The following is a 25,873-nucleotide window of genomic DNA, read 5'->3' on the forward strand; positions in this document are numbered from 1 at the left end:
TTGTCTTCTGCTCCAATGCATTCAAGGCTATTTTCCAATTTTCCTTCTGTCAGGTTCATTGTAACTGGTTTTATCTTGAGATCTTTGGTTCTCTTGTACTTGAATTTTCTGCAGGGTGATAAATATGAATCTATTTGCATTCTTCTACAAGCGGACATTCAGTTTTACTAACGCCATTTATTAAAGATAGTGTCTTCTTTTTATTGCATGTCTGGCTTCTTTAATAAAATGTAGATGTTCATATATTGTGAAATTATGTCTGGGTCTTCAGTTCCCTTCCATTGATCAAACTGTCTGATTTTATGCCAATATCATAGTGGGAAGGAAGCAAGCAGATATGACACTGGAGCAGTAGCTGAGAGCTTATGTCTTATGTGCAAGTTGGCAGCATATACACAAACATACACACTCACACACACATACACACACACACACAGAAAGAGAGAGAGAGAGAGAGAGAGAGAGAGAGAGAGAGAGAGACAGAGAGACAGAGAGACAGAGAGAGAGAGAGAGACAGAAAGAGAGAGGGGGAAGGGAGGGAGGGAGAGGTTTTGGTCTGATCTGGGTTTAAATCTTACCCCCAGCAGTATACCTCGAACAAGACCACACCTCCTAATCCTTCCTAAAACATTTCCACCATTTAGGGACCTAGCATTGAAGTATATGGGCCTTTAGTGGTCATTTTCATTCAAACCACCATGGAGGCCTAACTAGGAGGCTTTGATTGATGTCCCCTTCTTCCTTGACCACTCCCCATCTTTCTCTTCATTCTTCCTTCACTGATTTTTATTTGTTTTTTGAGACTGGGTCTCATTAATAGGCTACTATCAAACTCATAAACTTCCTGCCTCATCCCCCAGAATGTCTGATTTCAATATGTCCCACCACTATGAACTTTCCCTTCCTTTCTCTATTTTAAAAACAGTGTGTGTTCGTGTGTGTGTGTGTGTCTGTCTGTTTTCAATCATACTTGGCCGAGTGCTGAATGAAACAAAACACACTTGCAGAAATAAAGCAGAACAAACCAACCAATGTGGCCACATTTACTAAGTTTTCTTTTCCTGCATTGCTCTATTGAAAAGAAGTGATAAGAGGGCTAACAGAGAGTGGCACAGGAGTGGGCAACAAGGGTGATCGGGAGAAGAGTGTGCAGTAGGCCTGTGTGAGGACGTCATAATCATTCTGGATGCTTTCTAACAATACTTTTGAAGTAAACCAAATATTTTAGGAGAAAGGTAATTTTTTTCCTTTGAAACTATATATGACATTTTAATCTCTGCCTTAATTTAGGTAGGCTTGTGTAATTAATTTGTGATCTATCTTAAGACTTTTAGCTTTTTAAAAATTATTGACCAGTATAGGGCATTGCCCAGAATTTAGCCAAGATAATTTGAACTTTTTTCTTTGAAAGTTCTCAAATACCTTGAAGTTTCTCCTGTTTAAGTTCATATAAATGAACTTACCCACTTTATGTAAATTTTACTTAGTCTCTGGTAACATACCATGGTTTTAATTATTCGTTCAGAAAAAAAAATAGGAACATATCAATGCAATTATATATGTAAGTGACTTTCTACTGTGAATTTAATTGGACTTTGGGGTAATCTATCAAGCTACTTAATTCCAAGTATTATAGTGTAGATACACACTTGTATCGGAATATCTTTTTTGTTGTAGAACACATAGCTACTTTGCCTTCAGCGTCAATAATGTGTTTGGGTCGGCAGTAAGCCCTGAAAATCCCCTCAGTGGGTGTTCACAGAGATCTTGGCTGGTTTAGGTGTTAGATATTACAGTTCTCCTCTGTTGTTTAATGTTATCATTTTTAATTTCAGTTACTGCCAGTAAGCCCTGGTTTGAAAATATTATATAGCAAATTCCGGAAATAAGTAGCTGGTGATTTTGAAATTATTACTCTTATAGTATGTTGGTATAGTTGGGCTGTGTTCTTTTTTTTAATCTTTTATTCCACTTACCTTTATATTAGACATTTTCACAGGAGCAAGTTGGGAAACACAAAGTTTGCGTAGCTTCTGGAGCCTTCTTCTCTTCTACAAATCTCTTCATCTGGACATGCTCTGTAAAATCAGGGGGGGTGCCTGCTACGCACTAAAAATAAAGGGCTTAGGAATTCTCCCAATTCAGAAAGCAAAGGTTTTCGGGCTACAAATAATCCCTACAGTTCAGGTTTTTCAAATCTATAAAATATCCCACTTTTTCTTCATAGCAGACTGTGACTTAACATGCTATCCAATTAAAGTAAACAAAACCCACACTGCTGTGCCTGTTGTACCAGGTAAGAACACCGAGTCTGTGACGGATACGCTTGGCTGTCAACTTGAAGACTTCTGAAATTAACTAAAGCACAAGTGGCTGGGTACACATGTGAGGGATTTTTCTTAATTAAATCATTTAAACTGGGGGGAAAACCCACCCTTAATCCAGGTATTTTGAAATGGGAAGATACACCTATAATCTGGGCCACACCTTGAGGACCAGGAAGGAGAAAGCTTCTGCTTTTTGTCTGCTTGCTCTTGATTTTGCTGGCAAGTCTATTCTTCACTGACATGAGAGCCTACTTCTTCAGGATTCTGGTATATACTGAAGACCAGCTGACACTTCCAGTCTCATGGACTGAACAGCTACTGGATATTTGGATTTTTCCATTGGTAGACAACCATTATGGAATAACTAGACCACAATCTGTAAGCCACTCTAACAAAACCCTTTTACATATGTGTGTGCATGCGTGTTCTATCAATTCTGTTCCTCTAGACAACGCTGACTAATAAAATTCCCAAAGAGTAATAAAAATAAGACATTAAGTAAAAAATGGAAATAGTGTCAGAGATCATTATTGCTTTTTAGAGCATTATCTGGGGGAAATGACTCAGTTGTTAGGAGAGCTCAAAATCTCCTAGATAAAATGATTTCTGTTCCCGGGACCTACATGGCACAATTCACAACTAGTTGTAACTCCAGATCAAGGGGATCTGAAACTGTCTTCTGGCTTTTGTGGGCATCTGCTTATGCACACACACACACACACACACACACACACACACACACACACACACACACACACCTAAAACTATAATAAAAATTTAGTAATAAACTAGCATGTAAGATAATGGTTTCTATCACAGTATGATTATAGAGACCGTTCTTGTTTCTCTTCCTCCACCTCCCATTTCCAGTTGTACTCTACTGTCCTCTTCCTTGCTTGCAAAATTCATGTTTCCATGTAAGAAGTTTCCTGGTTCCTTCTCTCTAAACTTCAATAATCTTCTTCCCTTCATGGTTTTCTTTTTAGTTTCATGTCATTCACATACACACACACACATTAAAATTCAGGATCTATATGTGAGAAAAGTCATGGTATTTGTCTCAATGTGGCACGTTTCCTTTAATAATTTCCAGTTCCACCCATTTTCCTGAAAATTTTATAATATTATTTTTATGTGTGAACAAATTCCATTTTGCATACGATGTATTTTCTTGATGTATCCATCTTTTGGCACATCTATAGGCTACTCTACTTCTTAGCTATTGCGAATAGTGCAGCAGTGAACATGGATATGCAAATATCTCCTCATGGGCCCTAAAGTAATCTACATATGCGCTCAGAAGTGCTGTTGATTGTCTTCTGCAGAACATGTAGCTCACCCCTGTGATTCAAAGAAGTTAAGTCAGTGGCCCTTTCTTGCTGAGAGGGATTTCATATTAGAAATTGACTTCCTGCCGGAATTGCCTGGTCTGAGGTTACGTGCCTACCAATGACAACCTTCTCTCTAGCAATCTGGGGGTGATCTTTCTGCATGAAGGGCTTTCTCTGGCCACTGCTCTGGGGAGTGTCCCACCTGCCTGGGTTGGCTTTTGTTTTATGAGGTTTTTCATTTGGACATTACAGTGAGTTCGTATGGTACTTTTGGGTTTCTCTGTTTCTCTTCCAAGCAGGACTGGAGAAGACACATTCTGTTCTCACAGGGTACTCACAGCGAGCCTCAGATAGATAGAGTCCTGGGCCACCGTTCTGTATTTGTCTCTACAGCTTACTCTGCTCAGCCTATGTCTCCATATACATTCTCTCTTGACCCTGTTTGTATCCCTAGAGAATGTCTCCTTAGCCCACTCTTTTCTTCGAGCGCATATTCTACTGAAGAGAACACTTCCCTGACAGCTATTGTTGATCCCAGCTTGGTGCAAGCAGTGGGATGTGGCTAGTGCTATTCTGGCTGCTTTGCAGAGATAATTCTACCTAGGCTTAATTTTTTTTTTTTCCTCAGCTCTTACTATTTTAGACATAGGGTTTATCATAACTTATTTCTTTCACTGGTTACCACAGAAGTAATTTTATAATCTATTACCTTACCAGGAAATTGAACGTCTGATTCTAAAGTGTCTGATCCAAAACAATACTGGAAGCTATGCAGTGGAATTTTACAGATTTGCTTCAAATATAAAAATGATTACACTGATCAGATGAATAGCCAATATAAATACCAAGAGGAGAAAGAGAGTAATGGTTCAGGTACAAGGAAAATTCTTATGTCTGTACAATTGTTTCATTAGATCAATTATTAAAAAAGGATTTTTCCTTAGTCCAAGAAAATTCACTATAAGAAAATATAATTTTCAATAAAAAGGAAGTAAAATATGACAATATTATGTTTTCTGAAACTACAGAAAATTCATCTGTATGTTCCTCCTAAGTTTATCCCAAATTTAATTTCTTATGATTGTAGCCAGAGATACCCTAACTCCCATTTTATTGCAGTAGGCATAGCCAGTTTCACAATCAATAAAAATGTGCATCCTACAGTAGTTTTCTAAAGAAATCCAAGGCAACTTGTTAAGACATCAAAGCTGCAGCAGAGCGTGTAAAAGATATCCTCGTGGGAATAAAAGTGCAGCTTTGGTCTCTTTTCCAGACTGATTTAGATTTCACAATACAGTTTCCCAAATTGTGTGATCTTGGCCAAAAAATCATACACAGGACTCATGCAAGCTCAAGACAGACCAAACGCCAGTTTGAAGTGGACAGGCAAGCACTAAGTTTACCCCCATCCACCCTTCCAATTCAAGGAGTTATTGGCAAATGGTAGTTTCTGGGAGAGGGAAAGTAAGGTTTCATGAATAGAGACCATAGTAAGTTGACCATGCTCCAGTGGAAGGCCACACATACAAGAAAATATGGGCAGCAAAAATTAGATTTCAATGGTTAAAAATAATTTAAAAAGGACAAAAAGTTGGATGGGTAAGAAAGTTGGGGGATGGATCTGGGAAGAGTTCAGGCAGTGAATATGACTGTAAGGCAATGTACAAGAGTCTAGAAGAATCAAAAGATGAAAAAAACATCAAGAGTCCTCCTAAGTGGAAGGCAGCATGGTTTGTCACATTGCTTACCCAGGGAGAGATATACAAACTTAGGCTGTTGGGCACAAACTTCTTTATTTTATAAATAAACTGTGGCCATTTTTATTGAAGAATAAGATATATCTGCTGTCATGCCAATGGTGTTAGTATAAGAAAGTAATATCCATGCAAAGCCTGGCATATAGTAAGAACAACATAGTGCAAAATGAGATTGTCAATCAAATTTAGGCAGTCCTTAAAGTCAGGTGAGACTCTTCTGAATTCCGGTATTACTTTCAATAGCTTGTCCACGACAAAAGTTTGGATGCTGAAATTTTACTTTAGCACATGAGGCATGAGTCTGACTCCAGAATGATCTTTCATTATACACTGTCCTATAACCCTTGGCTATCTGAATTTCAATGGTCTGAATTCTTTCAAGCCAGAGTTTATGTCTTCTGCCACTCTGTCATTAGTACTTGTTATAAAATCAGTGGTTAATACTACTTGAGCTAATGAATACTCGTTCATTGTGTAGTTCATCTTCCATAAGTCATGTACAAAAAGAAAAATCTCTAGATATTACAGACAAACAAAAATGGGCATTACTGGACAGTTAAAGTCATGGTTATAGCACCTAAACCTACTAAAGTGTCATTATGTCTAGAATGCAGCTCCAGAAAACATGCTTCTTTGTGATCCACTGTGGATTACCTTGACAGTTTAGGTAGGATAGAAAAACACGCTTAGAGAAAACTGAGCATCCATGCAAGGCTATAGGAAAGAATCATCACACGGTTAGGCACATAACATGAGCAGTCATAAGGATTTGGATGGGTACCAATATCTAGGAGACGACTCACAATTCAGATCCCGAAGAATGGGTGGGGCATGCAGAGTTGTAAACTGAAAAGTCATTGAGCAGAGAATCAAACATTTCTTTGCTTCTTGTTTTTATTTATGAACCAACAGCCAACTTCAGGAAGCCCAAGGGCACTTTCACAGCAAGGACAACCTCAGTCCCTTAGCTTAATAGTGCCAAAAGAATTGGTTTCAGACTTTTGCTCACTTTTTCTCTGTGGCATTTTCCCCACTTAGAGGAAGCAGGGAAATCCACCTCATTGTGCTTTGAAGCATGCCATGGGTATTGTTGTAATTCAGTAAGGATTATTACTGTAAGGGGTAACAAAACATCAGGAGTAATAGCATCGTGATAGCTTGGTACATAAAGACAGACACAAAACCACCTAGAAATATGGAGCTTTTGATCTATTTATCAAAGCACTTTTAGATTCAATTCAGAGACCAGGAGAAAAAAATCAGAGTAGGTTAATCCATATCTAGAATCCTTTAATAAATAAATCATTTCAGTGGGATGTGAGAGACTTGTTTCTCCCTTGCTTTCTTTGTTTAGCAACTCACAAGAGTCTGTACTCTTTCAATCCATTTAATGAGTACTGGGTTTATATGCTTAATTAGTCCCTGATGTCATATTAGGCATGGATTTGGGGGATTGTACTATTTGTTCAAAACACGCAAAGAAGGGAGAAAAATGCCTTCCTTTGTCTAAAAATGAATTTCTGCTGCACAGAAACCTTTATTTTTCTCAAACTCTCCTTCCTTTTCTGAAGTTTTTCTTTGTATGTGTCATTTTCTTTGTTGCTGTAGCAGAACCTTAATGAAACGACCTAAGAGGGAAAACATTTGTTTGGTCTCATAGCTTCAGGACATACTGCCCATCAGAGCCAGGACAGCAAGGTTAAGTACAGCTCAGTCTGTGATTATAGGAGCTGGGTGTGTTCATTTTGTGGTGAATCAGGAAGCAGAGCCAGGTTTAACCATTAAGACAAGTCTATTGGCCAGATCAGTCAAATAGGACTTAGTTCCCCAATGTCTCCAAACGGCACCCCCTGCTGGCCATTTAGCATTCAAACACAGGAGTCCTTTCAGGTGGTTTTACAGACCAACTGACTTAGTGCTCTATTGCTGTGACCTCCCATTGACCATGGCAACTTGTAGAAAAGGAAGTATTTAATTGGGACTGGCCTATAGTTTCAGAGGTGTAGTTCATTATTGTCATAATAGAAGGCATGGTGACATGCAGGCAGACATGATGCTGGAGAAGGACATGAGAGTTCTAAAGGAAGAGAGGATATTACTGGGTCTTCCTTGGGCTTCTGAAACTTCAAAGTCCACTCCCAGTGATACACTTTTCCAACAAGGCCACATCCCCTAATCCATCTAAGTAGTTCCACTCCCAATGACTAAACATTCAGAAATATGAGCCCCTGGAGGCCATTCTTATTCAAACTACCATTGCAACAATTACATTCTTTGTTTAAATTTGGCTAATTTTATTTTCTGGAAGACATGTATATTGGGCAATTATAGCAGAACACTCAGTATCTTTTCAAAAATATTTAATTACCCTTCAAAAACAGATTCAAATTTTCTTGCAATGAAGCACAAATTGTCATTTAGTTTAAGCAATATAAACAGTTCTGTGAAAGTAAATATTTGTATGGTATCTCAGACTTTGGCCTATTATCAGAAAGATGCAAATTTTATCAGTTTCCCTGCTATAGTGGACCCAGATTCATTTTGAGAAGTTGAGAAAATACTATGACTTCTCCATATCTAGATTTCTATTATCAACACATGTAATAATATGTGCAAGAATAATCTGAATATCCAAAGAAGGCAGTAGCTAAGATCAAAGCAAGGTGATGTCATGCAGTGTTCATATCTGTATTGTTAAGGGGAACATGTCTTTATCTCTGTGTTCATTTATTACTTGGTTTAAGAATCAGTACCTTTATCCCATTTTAATTACCTGTTACCTTTTTCTTCTTTGCATTATGTAGCAGACTTTTTCTTTTGGACCACTAACCAGCCTCCCAATCATTACATGGAGACCTGGTATTGGTTATGAATGCTCAGCCTTAGAGGATCATTTCTTGGTATCTCTTTTAACTTAGCCTGTTTCTCTTTATCTATGTTTTGCCTTGGGACTTTTTACCTTTCCCTCTTTTCAAATGTCCTATATTCACTGTTTCTTGTGTCTGACAGGTGGCTGTCTGGCTTCTGGCCCTGGCATGTCCCTCCCTTTCTCCCTCATTCTCTCCTCCTTCTTCTCTTATCAAACTTGATTTCCCTATCTATTCTCCCTGCCCATCCGCTCCACCTACCTAACCTTGTCCTGCCTAGCTATTGACTGTTCAGCTTTTTATTAGACCAATTGAATGCCTCAGGACAGCAAAGTAATACAACAACACATCTTTTCATATTTAAACAAATGCAGCATAAACAAATGTAACACACTTTCACATAGTTAAAGTAATATTCCACAACACATTATTTTATTTTATCATGGTTTTTAAATTTATTCTCCAAAGATTTTTTGAGGTAACAATCTGTATCATATTTTAAGAGGGAAAATGGAGCCCCTGGTTTGTCTGTGATGAAGGTCCCAGGAACTACCCCACCTTGCCTTTGCACAGACAAATTGAGGTGGATAATAACATTAAAGAGTTGAATTCTTCTGTGACGAAGAACTTTTGTCAGAGAAATGCACTCATGACTGGAGTAAGAGTGAAGGCCTAGAATCTTCTCTTAGATTACCATTTTGTCAATCTGTAAATTTTTTGGAGAAAAAAAAATCACAAATTATTTGGTGCTTGGTTAGGGAATCTGCTGGTTTGAATGAAAATGATCTCCATAGGTGCATATGTTTGAATACTTAGTTCCCAGTTAGGGGAACTATTTGGGAAGGACTAGGAAGTATAGCCTTATTGAAGGAGGTGTTTCACAGGGGTTAAATACTAAGGTTTCAAAGGACTTCCATCATTACCAGTTTACCTTCTACTTCCCATTTGTGGATCCAGATGTGAGTTCTCAGCTGTTTCTGCCACGATGCCTTTGATCCACCATCATGGACTTTAACCCTGTGAAACCAGAAGCTCAACTGAATGGTTTTTTTTGTAAATTATCTCGATCATGGTGTTTTGTCACAGCAATAGAAAATTTACAAAGAAGTTACTAGTGGAAAGAGGTAAGGCAGTTGGTTTATCTCAGTTATTGTTTTAATATATGATATATATAATTTAATATATAATATTATAACAAAGAAAAATAAATTTCTTAAGAAGCTACTGTTAGCAGTCACATATATGTTTATCTATGACCTATAAAGATATTGCCTTCTGATAATTTTATGTGTCTATATGCCATACATAAATGACATATACATATCTGAATATATGTAGTATATAAATACATGTTACATATTAAATTATTAAGCATACAGCATATATAAAACAAATATATTCTTGTAAAATTATATTACTGGTTAGCATATATATCAACATGGAATTCAGTAATATTGACCATTTCCTTAATATTCTATTGGTAACTTTATTCATAGATTTTTCACAGATTATTTTATAAAAGTTGAACTGTATCATTTTCTTATGGAATGTGCTTTCTTTTTCCTAGTATGGTTTAATTCACAACCCCTATGGCTTTCCTCCTGTGTTGCTCTATTTCATGAAGTCTGCTTTTAGTGTCTGAAGACCTTGGCTTTATCAGCCATTCCCGATCCCCAAATCAGTCCTTGATTCTGACAGCAGAGCTGGTTTCTTCCCATTAGTTTTAAGCTTTGGCATGCACCCCGGACACAGCTTCCACTGACATCTGGCTTCATTCCCTCCTGACCATTTTGTGAAATAGCTGAAACTCAGTGTAGCCTAGGCTTGGCTGGGTTGTTCAGTCTTGCTTGAATTTAAATACATGGCAGGAATGAAGCAATTATCCAGAAGGTCATGTTCAGATTACTGAAGCCTCTGGGGCCAAAATAAAGAGCCAGGGCCCCTTATTATAGACACTATGACCCAAGTTAAGTTCTTTAAAACAGGATTTACTTTGGGTAGATTAACTTGGCTTTTGTGTATAAAATAAAACAGAGGAAGGAAAAGCCTAAAGAATAGAGATTGACAAAGTTGTGTACAGCCAGGGTGTGTTGTAAAATGAAAATAGTGAGTGTTAAGTTTCAAACCCAGAACAAAATGTTGTGGTGTCTATTTAACATATCAAAGCAGACCTGGCTGCCAGGTTCTCCCAGCATCCCTCAGTTCCTACCTGTTGCAGAGTATGGATCAGAACATACCTTGCCCTCTGTGCTGAACTCTCCAACCCAGGGACTGGGCTGCCCTTCCCGGGAAGACCCTTCCCTATATAATCCAGACATTTTGATTACTCTTCCCCTCTGGTATCTTTGAACTCCTGGCCAAGACACCTGGTTCTTGTCTCATCCTTCTTCCTTTTTCCCTTCCTCTCGCTCATGGTCACGTCCTCTCTGCATTCTCCCAGATGTCTCTGCTTCTGACTATGCTCTCCCAATTAGCTACAATACACCTTCTGCTCCATCATACCCGGAAGTCAAGTCCTTTCCTTTCTTTTTTATTTTTGTTTTTCATTCACTAAGAAATACTGGGGAAAAAAAGAAGTTGATTTTAAGTAATGGATTTGATAGGACTTGGGGATTCCCAAAGATGTCATGTTATTTGTGTTATGTAGAACGTTCTATGTGCCATGAACTCTACAACATATGACACTGACATTTTCTCATGTAGTCCGTTACACAATTTGGGAGGGGGAGCATAAAATATGTTTCTAATTTAAAAACTAAAGAAAAAAAACAGGATTAGAAAGGTTAAGTAAGTTGCCTGATGTCATACAGCTAAGTGACCTGGGCTTTCTGTTTGCTTCAAATTTCAGTGTTCGGTCCCTTCATTGAATTAATGTGGAAAGTAATAGCAAAGAAAGAGAAAGAGAAGAGCGGTAAGCTGTTGGTAATGACCATCTAGAGGAGCTAGTTCTTAGGGGAAATCATTCTTTTAAACTGTAATTAAAAGTCCAATGGCTGCCTCTGATTTCTAGGAAACAGTGCTTTGTGTGCTACAATAAATTGGAATTACCAGTCTGCCCTCCCTTTCCTCTCTACACTTCCTTCCCAGACCTTCCCAGTGCAGTTTTCATGAAATTGAGCAGCTTGCATTGTGAGAGCTCTGTCTAAATTGTGATTGCAGAATTAGTCCCCTGCTGTTGGAACTCTGGGGCTGTGAAGTGAAATCTCACGATAGACTCACAGCCACCCAGTTGACGCAGAATTTTTTTTTAAATTGCTGTTTCTTCCCAAACAAACAAAACTCCTGCCAAAAAATATTTATTAAGTCCTAGTATTCCTCTAGATTTGTTATTGATGGCAGGAACTTTTAAGGTGGAAACAGCTTTGCTGCTGAGGATTCGGCCATGCAAAGCGGATTGGCAGTATTAAGCACAATGCCTATTTTAGACTTGTCAATATACACAAAAGTTTTCATTTACCTGTTAAAATAGGGGGTTGGCCTTTAAAACAGTGGTTACTCTTGAGAGCCAAGATCCCAAGCCTGAAGAGAAAACCTGTCTCAAATAAAACCCAAACAAATAGCAACAAGAATGTTTGCTAAAACCTACTCTCAACACATTGAATGACATTTCATTTTCTACCATTTTAACTCTTAACTCTGTTTCTCTCTCTCTCTCTCTCTCTCTCTCTCTCTCTCTCTCTCTCTCTCTCTCATTCTTTCTTTCTTTCTTTTGACAGGGGCTTATGAATCCCAGTCTCTCCTCACTATGTGACCAAGGATGACTTGGTAACCTAATCCTCCTGCCTCCACTCCTGTAGTGCTGGAATTAAAGGTTTACACCACCATGTATGGATTTTAGGGTTCTGCGAAGTGAAAGTACATGCATGGTCAGCAAGAACTCTACCAACTGAGCTACCACACCAGCTTCCATTTCATTTCTTAAAAAGTTCATTTCCTTTAGCCTTTTTCAATTATTCTCAACAATAATTCTGCTCTTTCAGGATTGGTCTATGGCCCACCTGTAACATTAATTACGAATGGGTCTGTACTGCCTGTTCCAGGAATGACAAACCTGTCTGTGTTTCAAAAAGCCATTTATAACAATCTCCTAACCATGCTTTTGTTTCAGAAATTATATGACCACCTATGACTACCTTCTTTTTTTTTTCTAGAACAAATTTTCTTCTTTTTTTTTATTAAAAATTTCCACCTCCTTCCATTTCTCTCCTCATCCACCTCTACTCACTCCCCTCCCCCTCCCTCTCCAGTCCAAAGAGCAGTCAAGGTTCCCTGCCCTGTGGGAAGTCCAAGGTCGTCCCCCCTTCATCCAGGTTTAGGAAGGTGAGCATCCAAACAGACTAGGCTCCAACAAAAGCCAGGACATGCAGTAGAATCAAAACCCAGTGCCATTGTCCTTGGCTTCTCAGTCAGCCACGTTCAGTGTCCAGTTTGACCACATGCTCCATTAGTCCCAGTCCAGCTGGCCTTGGTGAGCTCCCAATAGATCAGCACCGCTGTCTCAGTTGGTGGGCATACCCCTCGGGGTCCTGACTTCCTTGTTCATGTTCTCCCTCTTTCTGCTCCTCCTTTGGACCTTGGGAGCTCAGTCCAGTGCTCCAATGTGGGTCTCTATCTCTATCTCCGTCCATCGCCAGATGAAGGTTTCATGGTTATATGCAAGATATTCATCAGTATGGCTATAGGATAAGGCCAGTTCAGGTGCCCTCTCCTCAGCTGCCCAAAAAACAAACTGGGGACATCTCCTTGGACACCTGGGAACCCCTCTAAAGTCAAGTCTCTTGCCAACCTTAAAATGGCTCCCTTAATTAAGATATATACTTCCCTGCTCCCATATCCACCCTTCCTCCATCCCAACCATCCCATTCCCCCAAGCTCTCCCCATCTTCCCCTTCTCACTTCTCTCTCCCCATCTCCCCTTTCCTCCACCCTACTCCCATCCCCAATCTCCCAATTTTTGCCTGGCAATCTTATCTACTTCCAGTATCCAGGAGGATAACTATATGATTATAGACTTTCATGTGTTATACATAAGTGTGTGCATCTATTGGTCTATCTAAAATTCACCCACTGACTTACTTAGCTATTATTTATGTATCAGTTCCCTTTTGATTGCCTTGGTGAAACTCCATGTTCAAGGCCAGTTATGGAAGAGAGCTTATTTTGGTGTGTGGTTCCAGAGGGAAGAAAGTCCATCTAGGTGGTGAAGCCTAGCAGGAAGCATCAATATGGTGTCAGGAGCAGGAACCTAAGAGCTTCTATCTTCAAATGTAAATATAAAGTAGATGCAGAGACAATAAACTAGAACTGGGGTACGGCTCTAAACTCTTGAATTCTAGGAAAATAACACACTTTCTTCAGCAAGGCCAGACCTCCTTATCCTCCCCAAGCAGGACCACGAACTGGGTACAGTTGTTCAAACATTTCAGCTTATAGGGAACGTTCTTACTTATCGCCATAGTTTATCAGTATCTATTTATAATCTATTGATCTTTGATTTGTCTAAATGATGCAGAAAATTGCCTGATATTTAGTTTCTTATGAATTAAAAGAATGAATGTTTGATTGACAAAACAAGAAAGCTGTTCAGTCATGTCATATTAGAACCAAACCTGGTGGCTGTGTCAGAGAAGCAGCAGGGGCACTTGAAGTTCAAGGTATTAGCCCTCTGGAGAGAAACTCTGATTCATCAGGACAGGCAAGGCCCCAAGACCACAGATCCCAGAATGTCTTTTGCATCTGCCCCACTTTTATATATTTGCTGCCACAATATTTCTCTGGTATCTGGTATGCTGTGAATGGATGTGGGGAGACCCCCCCCTTCCTGTAATGTAGTGTGTTAATCTCATGGAAACCTTCCGCTCTATTGAACATTTTTATTCTTGGATTGTCATGGAGATGAATTCTCCCTACGCTGTACTAATTGATAATAATAATGTTAGTTTATACAGGGTTTTGATAAATAAAAACAGGTACAAGGAAATGTTACAGAATCTGGGCCTATGATGATTAAGAAAGACAATCAAGTTCCCAGGAGCCAGGCTGGCTCTAATTTTCTTAAGACTGGAAGATGAAGTTATAGGTTTCAGTGTGCCTCATTAGCTGAAACAAAACCTTTAAATAACTTCAGGTTAGTTCAGATATTTTGATAACAGCTTTGAGATGAAAAACCCTAGAAAATAATATAAAGTTCTCAAGGAAACATAGATGAGGTCATAAATACAATGCATCCCAGTTTTTACTAGATAATGCATTTTCTTGCTAGGATTGGTTGATGATCAAAGGTGATGATTAATTCTTTATACCCATTTTTGCCCTCAATCTCCTCACATAAAAACCTATTAATGAGTGGGTATGTACCCTAAAAATTTAAAGTAGAGCTGACTGATTTTTTTTATATATAAAACTTTACATTTGTGATTTCTTTAAGATTCCTTATAAGATGATCTTGCAAGATAAGCAATAAAGTAACTGACCCTTTATTTGTAGCTGCAAAATACAGCCTGTCAGTCAGTGAAAGACATGACAAAAACACCCTGCTTACCACATGGTTAATCTGTAACAAGGTTCTTGGGTATGAATGTATGTGGGTTCTTGGGATATTTTGTTGTTCACCTGTAATATAAAATATTTATTCATGTGAGGGACATGGAAAGCATGCTGTTTTATCCTTGTAATCATTCACTTGAAAAGCAGACTGTAACCACATTGTAATTTTTATATTGCCTGAAAGATTTTCCTGAAGTATATAAGCTGTAAGAGAGAGAACAGAATTAGAGTTAGAAAGAGTTAAAAATGGGCTAAAGGAAAACATCAAGAAGGAGAGAGTTAAAATGAGTTAAAAGGAACACATCAAGACAAGAGGGAGAGAGTTAAAAGGAACTAGAAGTGAAACATCAAGAATAAAGAGAGAGTTAGAAAGAAAACATCAAGAAAGAGAGTAGGAAACTGTCAGAAAGATAAAGAAGAGATAATGCAAAAGAAGACTAAAGAAAAGGTCTGAAAGAAATCACCGAGAGAGTGTGTGTCTTTTTACCTAACGCCCTCAGATAGAAGAGTCTAGTATATGCCAACACTGCGGATTCCTTTTGAGCCCTGTGCTATCTGGAGGCTGGCCCCACAGGCAGCAATCAAACCTCTGTGGTTAAGTGAAGTTAGCTAAGGCTAAGAGCACTGGGTGAATATAAGCCAAAGTACAAAATGTTTTTGAGAATTTATCTACTGCCTGCTCAATTCCATCTGTGCCCTCAATTATCTGACTTTTATGCAATTCAAATTCTGGGAATTTTGCTTTGGTTTAGAGCAAAGATGGACAAACTACTGGCTGTTAGAAGAATTTTATTACAACAGAGAAATATGCCTTCATCTACATATCGCTAATACCCATGTTTTATAATGACAGTGTTGAGTAGTTGTGCCATTGATTATATGACTAGAGAAACCCACTCTTTGCCTAGGGTGGAGGATATATTATCCTGTGCCAATCAGTTCTCTAGTGGGGAGAGAGCTGGTCTGCAATGCCTACCACTTTCTTAGGTATAAGTACTCTCACTTTGGGCAATTTCAAGACATGCAGATGATCTGTCTGTATCCAGAGCTAGGAAGAGATGCAAAGAATTGCTCCTCACATTACAGTCTGACATTTTCTTGCATGACACCTGTCAGGGTCCAGTTCTCACTTATCCTGCTTTATTTTCAGATGGTGGTTGCCATCTCCTAACAACATCAGGAAGAAAGTTAGAAAAAGAAGTAGCGCTCTCATTTGAAGACGATTTTAAAACTGCACCTGGTATTCAGTTCTCCACACCAACCTTGCTAGATTTTCCTTGATTGGAGTTAGAACTTGCTCATAAGGAATTTACCTCAACTCACGGGTCTCAGTTATGTTTCCTTTTCTTTGTATTTATTTCTGTGTCCGTATGACTATGTCTGGGTATGTGCCTGTGGGTGTATGTGCTTGTGAAAGCAGATGCTTGTGGTGGCCAGAGAGAAGGATTTGTGGGCAGTTGTGAGCTATGTAATGTGGGTGCTAGGCTTGACTTCAGTTCTGCAAGAACAGTCCATGCTTATAACTGCCGGGTGATCTATCTATCCCAACATTTTATTTATTTAGAGGCATGCATGTGTATGGGTGAGAGTTATAGTGTTTTTTCTTTATCAGCATAATAGTGTGAATTTTTGCTGAAGGTCCCTGTGAAAATTAACTGTGATCATGACATTTCTCAGACACTGATTCATGCTCCTCTTTCTCACTTTCTGCATTTTTATTCACATGTACAACATCCAGGAGACTCGTCTAATAGTATGATAAGGTTGAAGAAGGAAGATTCGATGTTGACTTAATATAAGGAATTCAGATGTTATATTTTGATTTCTCAGTTTGATTGGAGAAAAGAGTCTTCATTTAAGCTTTCTTCCTAGTGGGGAATCATTGCACACTGATTTCTGAAACCCATTCCTCACTTAGTAGTGCAAAGTAGAGGCTGTGCTTTTGACTTTGCTCTCTTTTTTTTCTCTCTGATCTTTGCAAATGCCTTCCAGTGTGTGGTAACCTGTTTATATTGTCTGCTAAATTCTTGCCTTTCTGGTTTTGCTAAGTTTGAAGATGGGTAAACTACAGGATGTTAAAATAGAGTTTTATTAGAGTACTAAATGTAGTTTACATATTAATAGCTTCTTTCATAAAGAAGTACTAAATACTCATGGCACTTATTGTACAGGCAGTGTAGTCTAAAATACTCAGGCCCTAACTCATATAGAAAACACCTGCAAATCACTGGCTCACATAATCAATTCTTGATTTAATTGTATTCTTAGGACTGCCTTATACAATTAAAATTAGTGGGACTTCTAAGATCTTCTAAAGGGTATGTACCTTATTTATTGTATTAGAATACAACTCCAAATAAAAACATACTCATTTATTTACTACTTTCAAACTTTATTGCAGTTTAAATGGTCTGAGTCTCTCCCTCTGTCTGTTTATGGATATGTTCACATGAATGTGAGTGTTTGAGGAACCAAGAGGGTATTAGGAGCTGTCATTACAGGTTGTTGTAAACCTCTAGTGTGAGTGATGGAAACCAATCCTCTGCAAGAACAGCAAGTGTTTTAACTGCTGGCCCATCTCTTCAGGCCCAAGAAAGACTTATTAATTTATCTAATAATAATAAACTCATCATATGACTATACAGAAAATTTATTTTATTCAAAAATACTAACATTCTAATATGAAAAAATATGTAGAAGAGTTATAATACCTAAAAAGTTTTATTATTTTCTTAAAGAGTTAGCCTAACTGGAGATTAGCTATCTTAATTGCTTTAAGTTACTGTGATCTACTCTTTTTAGTTAACCACATGAAAAAAAATCTGTAATCACTTAGAAGCACAGCTGGAGAAGTGGGGGTGTTTTAATATTTTTTACAAATGACTACAGATAGTCTCCTTTAGGGTTACACCCAAACTACCATAGTTATAGTTTCTTAAAGATGAATATTAATGTGGACTCCAATAACCTAATCAAAGACTGTGCCATGTTGCATTAAAGTATATCTTTCCTTTTGAACAGATCTTTTACTAATATATTTTGCTTATATCATCTTGCTTAAGTAACTGGAAATACTAATTAGTTTAATTATGAAGTTATTCTGTCCATTGAGTTGTCTTTATTATAGGCTGGGGTGAATTAAACTATAGAAATTCAGTTTCCCCACTTCTCAGAGTTAACACATCCATGATAATATGCCTGCCAAATACAGAGTCTAGTGAGACTCACTTCCTTTTTCAGACATGACCATTTTTGTGTTTCATGTGATACAGGGAGAGAATAAAAGTTCTCATGATTACTTTTTCATACATTTTGATTTATAAAACTACTTACGAAGTAATGTTTCTGTAAGGGGTTTTATACATATTTCACTTTATTACCCCCATCCCCCATTCCTCTTCATCTTCCTAGATGATAGGCTTTAATCCTCTGAGCGAGAGTGGCACTGAGCTTAAGTGATTGAGTGATGTACTGGGTAGGCTCTTTTTTTTTTCTTGTTTTTTCAAGACAGAGTTTCTCTGTGTAACAGCCAACCCTAGCTGTCCTGGAACTAGCTCTTGTAGACCAAGCTGGACTCGAACTCACAGAGATCCTCCTGTCTCTCCCTTCTGAGTGCTGGGATTAAAGGTGTGTGCTACCACTGTTTGGCTTTGAGTGGGGTCTTTTTTTTTTTATTGATAAAAGAAGAATAAAGAAAAAAAACAAATTTCCACCTCCTCCCAGCCTCCCCTTTCCCTCCCCTTCCTCCCACTCTTCTCCCCCTCCTCCCACTCTTCTCCCCCTCCTCCCACCCCTCTCCCCTTCCCCCCACTCCTCTCCCCCTCCCTCTCCAGTCCAAAGAGCAGTCAGGGTTCCCTGCCCTGTGGTAAGTCCTAGGTCCTCCCCCCTCCGTCCATATCTAGGAAGGTGAACATCCAAACTGGCTAGGCTCCCACCAAGCCAGCAGATTGCGTAGGATCAAAACTGCGTGCCATTGTCCTTGGCGTCTCATCAGCCCTCATTGTTCGTTGGATAGGGGAGCACGGAACCACAATTCTTAGTTAAGGGACCCACTTTAGGGTGGGCAGGAGAATTGACCCTAGAGGGGCTCTCAGGTGCCCAAGCTGAGGTCCCCAGTTAGTTCCTTGGGCAGCTGAGGATAGGGAACCTGAAATGACCCCATCCTAGCGCAATACTGACGAATATCTTGCATATCATCCTAGAACTTTCATCTGGCGATGGATGGAGATAGAGACAGAGACCCACACTGGAGCAATGGACTGAGCTCCCAAGGTCCCAATGAGGAGCAGAAGGAGGGAGAACATGAGCAAAGAAGTCAGGACCACGAGGGGTGCACCCACCCACTGAGACAGTGGAGCTGATCTAGTGGGAGCTCACCAAGGCCAGCTGGACTATTACCAAAAAAAGCATGGGATAAAACTGAACTCTCTGATCATGAGTGGGGTCTTATAATTGGATGAAAACAGAGGAATGGTGTTTAGCAACAGAAGAGTTTTGGGTATCCCAGACTTGGAGGTTCACCTAGGAGGCTGGCAAAGGAAATAATATTGTTTGAGAGAGTAAACTGGATGGTTAAGAGGAGAAGAGAGACTTCTGTGAGCTTGGGGTCAGGCAAATGGAGGGAGGAGATGAAATTGAGGCTTCTACTTATGGCTAGAAGCAGACAAGGACAGGTTAGTACCACCAGAGACAAATGAGTGCGAGGAGCACCCCTAAAAATGCAATTGAGTGGTAGGGTCTGGTGAGGTTGGTAAGTATGTTGCCCTTCCCCAACAATATGGAAATGAGAAGGAGAGGTGGAACTCCATCAGTACTAAGTAAATAGCCCCAGTGTCCAGGAGGAAAGAGATGGGTCACTCTGATACTGTTATTACTGCTTCCCTGTCAGAGATGATAGTGGTTGGGCCAAGGGAGTCCAGGCCCTTCAGTCATCCATGGAGAGGCTTGAGAGATTGACTGATCTGGGTATGCTATCCCTACACCGTGAAGGACACGGAGGCAGTCGACAGCCCAAAGTCCTTATTGATGTCACTTTGGACGTGACCTGGTGGCCTACAGGGAACCAGACAACCTGGGACCAATAACTCTCCTGGCACATCTGAAGCAGGGACCTAGTTTCCTCTGTCATCATTGGGTGTTCAATTTAATGACCTACTCCTCAATGTCTTTATCATAAGACATAATCATGTTAAGATTAGAAAAAATGGTTTAGCCTATATTTTCCATGGTACCTTTCTATTTATTTAGGTTTTTAAACTTTATTTTAACAATGTTTTACAGTTTTTACCACAAAAATCTGCATGTTAATCACAAGCACACATAAGTATGAAAGATGTTTCTTTGCTGATCTTGTATTCTATAGCAGTGCTGAATTCATTTACCCTTCAATTCTTGATATAAAATTATGTTATCTGTGAATAAAGACAGGTTTACTTTTTATTTCAAATTTTTGTGACATTAATTTTTCTACTAATTGACTAATTTTTTAAAATACATTTTTATTTTAATTTTTATTTATTTCTTAGCTTTTTGTAGTCAAATTGTCAAAAACTGTATATACTCAAGGAGTACAAGGTGATGATTTGGGATATGCACACACAGAGACCTGGTTACCACAATCAAATTCATTAGCACTTTATATTTACTCATCTTTTTTTCATTTTTTATTGTTTTTGTTGAGCTATATATTTTTCTCTTTTCCCCTCTCTTCCTCCCCCTTCCCCTTCTGCCCTCTCCCATGATCCCCATGCTCCAAATTTACTCAGGATATCTTGTCTTTTTCTACTTCCCATGTAGATTACACCCATGTATGTCTGTTTTAGGGTCTTCTATGTTGTCTAGGTTCTCAACTATAAGTTGGTTTATCTTTGCTTTATGTCTAAAATCACTTATGAATAAGTACATATTATATTTGTCTTTCTGGGTCTGGGCTACCTCACACAATATGATGTTTTCTAGATCCACTCATTTGCCTGCAAATTTCAAATATCACTATTTTTTTCTGCTGTGTAATACTCCGATTGTATAAATGTGCCACATCTTCTTTATCTATTCTTTGGTTGAGGGGCATTTAGGTTGTTTCCAGGTTCTGCATAATTACAAATAATGCTGCTATGAACATAGTAGAGCACATGTCCTTGTGGTATGATTGAGCATCCTTTGGGTATATATCCAAAGTGGTATTGCTGGGTCTTGAGGTAAGCTGTTTCCTGATTTTCTGAGAAATCATCATACTAATATACAAAGTGGCTGTATAATTTTCCACTTCCACCAGCAATCAAGGAGTGTTTCCTTTACCCCACATCTTCTCCAGCTGTTATCAGTATTTTTAATCTTGGCCATTCTGACAGGTGTAAGATGGAATCTCAGAGTTGTTTTGATTTGCATTTCTCTGATGGCTAAAGGTTTTGAGCATTTCCTTAAGTGTCTTTCAGCCATTTTAGAGTCATCTGTTGAGAATTCTCTGTTTAGATCTGTAACTCATTTTTTTAATTGGATTATTTGTTCTTTTGAGTTAATCTTGTATCCTGCGACATTACTGAAGGTGTTTATGAGTTGTAGAAGTTCCTTGGTAAAATTTTTGGAATCACTCATGTAAACTATCATATCATCAGCAAATAGTGTGAGTCTAACTTCTTTTTCAATTTGAATCTTTTTGTTGTCTTATTGCTCTAGCTAGAACCTCCAGTACTATACTGAATAGATTTCAGTGGTATTGCTTTGAGTTTTTCTCCACTTAGTTTGATGTTGACTGTTGGCTTGCTGTATTTTGCTTTTATTATATTTAGGTATGTTCCTTTTATTCTTAATCTCTCCAAGACCTTTATTATTCAGGGTGGTTGTATTTTATTGAAGGCTTTTCCAGCATTTAATGAGATAATATTTTTTTTTCAGGTGGTTTATATAGTGGATTTCATTGACATATTTTTGTATATTGAAGCATCCCTGCATCTCTGGGATGAAGCCTACTTGGTCATTGTGGATGGTTTTTCTGATGTGTTCTTGGATTCAGTTTGCCTGTATTTTATTTATTTTCATTAATGTTCATGAATGAGATTTTCTGTAATTCTCTTTCTAAGTAATGTCTTTCTGTGGTTTGGGTATTTGAGGTGAGGTTAATTGTAGCCTCATTAAAAGAGTTCGGCAATGTGCCTTCTGATTTTATTGTTTGGAACAGTCTGAAGAGTATTGGTACTAGTTCTTTGAAAAACTTGTATAATTCTGAGCTGAAAATATCTGGTCCTGTGCTTTTGTTGGTTGGGAGACTTTTGATGACTGTTTTTACTACTTTAGCAGTTATAGGTCTATTTGCGTATATGGCTTTGATTTAATTTTGATAAGTGATATTTATCCAGAAAATCACCTTTAAGATTTCCAATTTTGTGGAGTAATGGTTTTTGAAATATGACATGATGATTCTCTGGGTTTCCTCCATGTCTGTTGTTATATCTCCTTTTTTGTTTCTGATTTTGTTAATTTGGATATTCTCTCTCTGCCTTCTGGTTAGTTTGGATAAAGTTTTTTTTTTTTTTTTAATTTGTTGATTTTCTTGAAGAACCAACTCTTTGTTTCACTGATTCTTTGTATCATTTCTTTGTTTCTATTTTGTTGATTTCAGCTCTTAATTTGATTATTTTTCTCCTCCTCCTGAGTGAGTTTGCTTATTTTTGTCCTAGAGTTATCAGATGTTCTGCTAACTCACTTGTGGGATTTTTTTCAGCTTCTTTATGTAAGTATGTACCTCTATGAACTTTCCTCTTAACACTGTTTTCATTTTGTTCCATAAAGTTTGGTATGTTGTGTGGTCATTTTCATCGAATTTGAGGAAGTCTTTAGTTTCTTTCTTGACCTACTCATGATTCAAGTGAGCACTGTTTAATTTTCATGTGTTTATGGGCTTTCTGAAATTAGTGTTGCTGTTGAATTCTAATTTTAAGCCATGGTGATCTGATCAGATACATGGGGTTGTTCCATTTTTTTGTGTCTGTTGAGATTTGTTTTGTTACCTCAAATATGTTCAATTTTTGAGACATTTCTATGAGGTGCTGAGAAGAAGGTATATTCTTTTATGTGTGGATGGAATATTCTATAGATGTCTGTTAAGTCCATTTGAGTCATAACATCTGTTAGTTCCCTTATTTCTCTGTTAAGTTTCTGTCTAGCATACCTGTCCAGTGGTGAGAGTGGAGCGTTGGAGTCTCCCACTGTTACTGTGTGGGGTTTAATGAGTGATTTAAGCTTTAGTAGTGTTTCTTTTACATATGAGGGTGCCCTTGAGTATTTGATATTTGAGTATTAGGATTTCCTCTTGATGATTTTTTTCTGTTACTAATATAAAATGTCCTTCCTTGTCTCTTTTGATTGATTTTAGTTTGAAGTCTATTTTGTTAGCTATTAGGATACCAGCTTGTTTCTTAGGTCCATTTGTTTGGAATTTTTTTCCCAACCCTTTACTCTTAGGTGATGTCTGCCTTTGAGGTTAAGGTGTGTTTCTTGAATGCAGCAGAAGGATGGATTCTGTTTTTGTATCTAATCTTTTAGCCCGTGTCTTTTTATAGGTGAGTTGAGTCTATTTATATTAATGGATATTAATGACTAATATTTTTTTGTTATTTTAGTGATTGTCATTGATGATCCTATTGTGTGTGTTTTTCCCTTCTTTAGGATTTGCTATGAGATCATGTATTGTCTGCATTTTTGGGGATGTAGCTAACTCCCTTGGGTTGAAGTTTTTCTTCTACTACTTTGTATAGGGCTGATTTTGTGGGTTTAAACTATTTTTAAAACAGAATCTCATGCAGATCAGGCTATACTTGAGCTCTTAATTCTCCAGCATCCACTACCCAAGTGGAAGATCATAGACTGGGATAGAATGCAGGTCCTTGTGCATGCTGCATGAACAATCTACCAGTTGTGCTACAACTGAGCCCTAATAATTTAAGTTCTTCAAAAATTGTATAGATCTGCAAGTTTTGGGGGTAGTGGTCAAAGAGTTTATCGATAGTCATCCTAAAGGCTTTTAAAGTATTTCCTCCTTCTCAAACTTCATATCTATATAATATCAGATTTTCTTCAAATAATTAAACCAAAATAGTAAATTATAAATAAAAATGCTTGTGTATACATATTATTTTTTCTTTTTACTATTATTTTTGTCTTTCATATCATGCATCTCCATCCCATTCATTTCCCTGTCTCTCTGTATCCACCATCTGCCCTTGCAACCTCACCCTAAAACAAAACAAAACAAAACAAAAAATTAAATAAAATTTAAGAGAAAAAAGAAAAAAAAGAGAGAAGGAAAAATCAGTCTTGTCATAGAAGCTGTAGTGTGATTATCCATATATCTTTACTTGCAACTCTTCATTGCAAAGAGTCATTGGTCTAGGTCGAGACCTCTGGTTTCAGCTACACTATCGATGCTGGGCCCTCAGTGCAACTCCTCTTGATTAACCTGTTGTTGCTCTGTGTTGTGGAACTCCTGCAGCTTTGGGGCTACAGGGAAAGTCCCTTCACGTGCTGCAGCAAATCACAGATGTGGTGGATGTTGGGGTGGGTCAACTCATAACCCTGGTTCTGGGCCTGGCTAGTTGCAGAGTTAATCAGCCTGCCAACTCTCCCTTGTCCTCACCATGAGGGTGAACTCTCTTGAACTGCCCTGGTGAGTTCATCCCTAGCAGTGAAGAACAAGGGTAGGGCCAGTTCTGCAGCTTTAACTTCTTCAGGGTCAGCACTCCTACATCAGCACCTTCAGAGCTATTTCTGCTGTGCTTCCCAGGCGTGGCATAGAAGCTACTCTCCCCAGTGCTGAATCTGATGAGGGGCAGCACCATCCTTCCTGCCCTTGTGACCTCAGGGCCAGCTCTCTCCAGCCACACACTGCCCTGTGACAGATTAGTAATGCGGACAGTTTTGTGCAGGCTCTGAAGTCATAAGTGTGGAAAAACTGTACCTTTCCACCCCAGCTGCAACACTCAGGAGAGCAAGCCCAGCATTTCATGTGGGCAGCGCAATAGAGCTAGCTCCACTGGCTGATGTGTGGGCAAACTATGCCCACCCAATGTTGGGAGCAAAAGTGCTATTCTAATTAATTAAAGAAATAATTAAAGAAAAAGAAGTTATGAGTTTTTGAAGGAGTTGTGGCACAATAGAAGTGTTGGAGAACTGAGAGGAAAGGGAAAATTATGTGTATAGTATTTGTTTATGAAGTTCTCAAAAACGGAAAAATTAAAATTGTAGGGGAAGTCCCAGCCAATCACCTTGCTTGTAGGCTGGGTACCCCTTAGGCGAATGTTTACCTATAAATCTGGTGGGTGTGCTCCCCGCACTTCCTTTTTGTTTCCTGCTCTTCGCTGGAACCCTGGTTTTATAAGTTCTCCCCTTATTAAAGCTGAATCTATTATATTGAGCTTGCCTGGTTAATTCTGTTCTCCATTCATTTATGCTACTTCATAAAATGAAGTAGTAACAAGAGCAAAATCAATGACACTGTGACAGGAAATTGATAAAAGAAAGCAAATCAATAGGCAAATCCAGAAGATGGAAAATTTTATAAAATTGAGATATGTCAGCCATGTTACCCCCCCACAAAAAAAAACTGTGGAAAATTCATTGCTATTGTAGTGGCATTTCATTTGTATTTTAATAAATAAAGCTTGCCTGAGGATCAGAAAAGTGAAACAGCCTTACAGACTAGGCAGCAATGACACACACCTTTAAGCTCAGTAACCGTACTAGTTTGCCAGAGAAACCAGGCGGTAGTGGTGCATCCCCTTAATCCCAGAACTAGGGAAGAATATCAGACAGATGGAGACAGCTCTCAGTCTCAGTCTCATCCTGAGGATTCCTGGTGGCAGGATGGCCATTTCAGACTGAGGTTGAGGTAAGAGCCAGTGGCTGGCTGTTTTGCTTTTCTGGTCTTCGGGTTGAACCCCAACATCTGTCTCTGAGGTTTTATTAATCATGCTTCAGCTAACGTCCCAAATGAAAGAGCAGTACACATTCTGGGCCACTGGACAAGACAGCATAACCATTTAAAATTTAAG

General features: G+C 38.5%; 1 long non-coding RNA gene across 1 annotated transcript; it reads left to right on the forward strand.

Moving 5' to 3' along the window:
* The first annotated feature begins 9,386 nt into the window (after positions 1-9,386).
* LOC142844965 (uncharacterized) lies at positions 9,387-12,066 on the forward strand. Its single transcript, XR_012909787.1, has 3 exons — positions 9,387-9,406; positions 11,131-11,193; positions 11,999-12,066. It is a non-coding gene; the product is annotated as an uncharacterized LOC142844965 (long non-coding RNA).
* Positions 12,067-25,873: the final 13,807 nt, after the last annotated feature.

The sequence above is a fragment of the Microtus pennsylvanicus genome, chromosome 2 (assembly GCF_037038515.1).
Source record: "Microtus pennsylvanicus isolate mMicPen1 chromosome 2, mMicPen1.hap1, whole genome shotgun sequence".
In the NCBI taxonomy this organism is placed as follows: Eukaryota; Metazoa; Chordata; class Mammalia; order Rodentia; family Cricetidae; genus Microtus; species Microtus pennsylvanicus.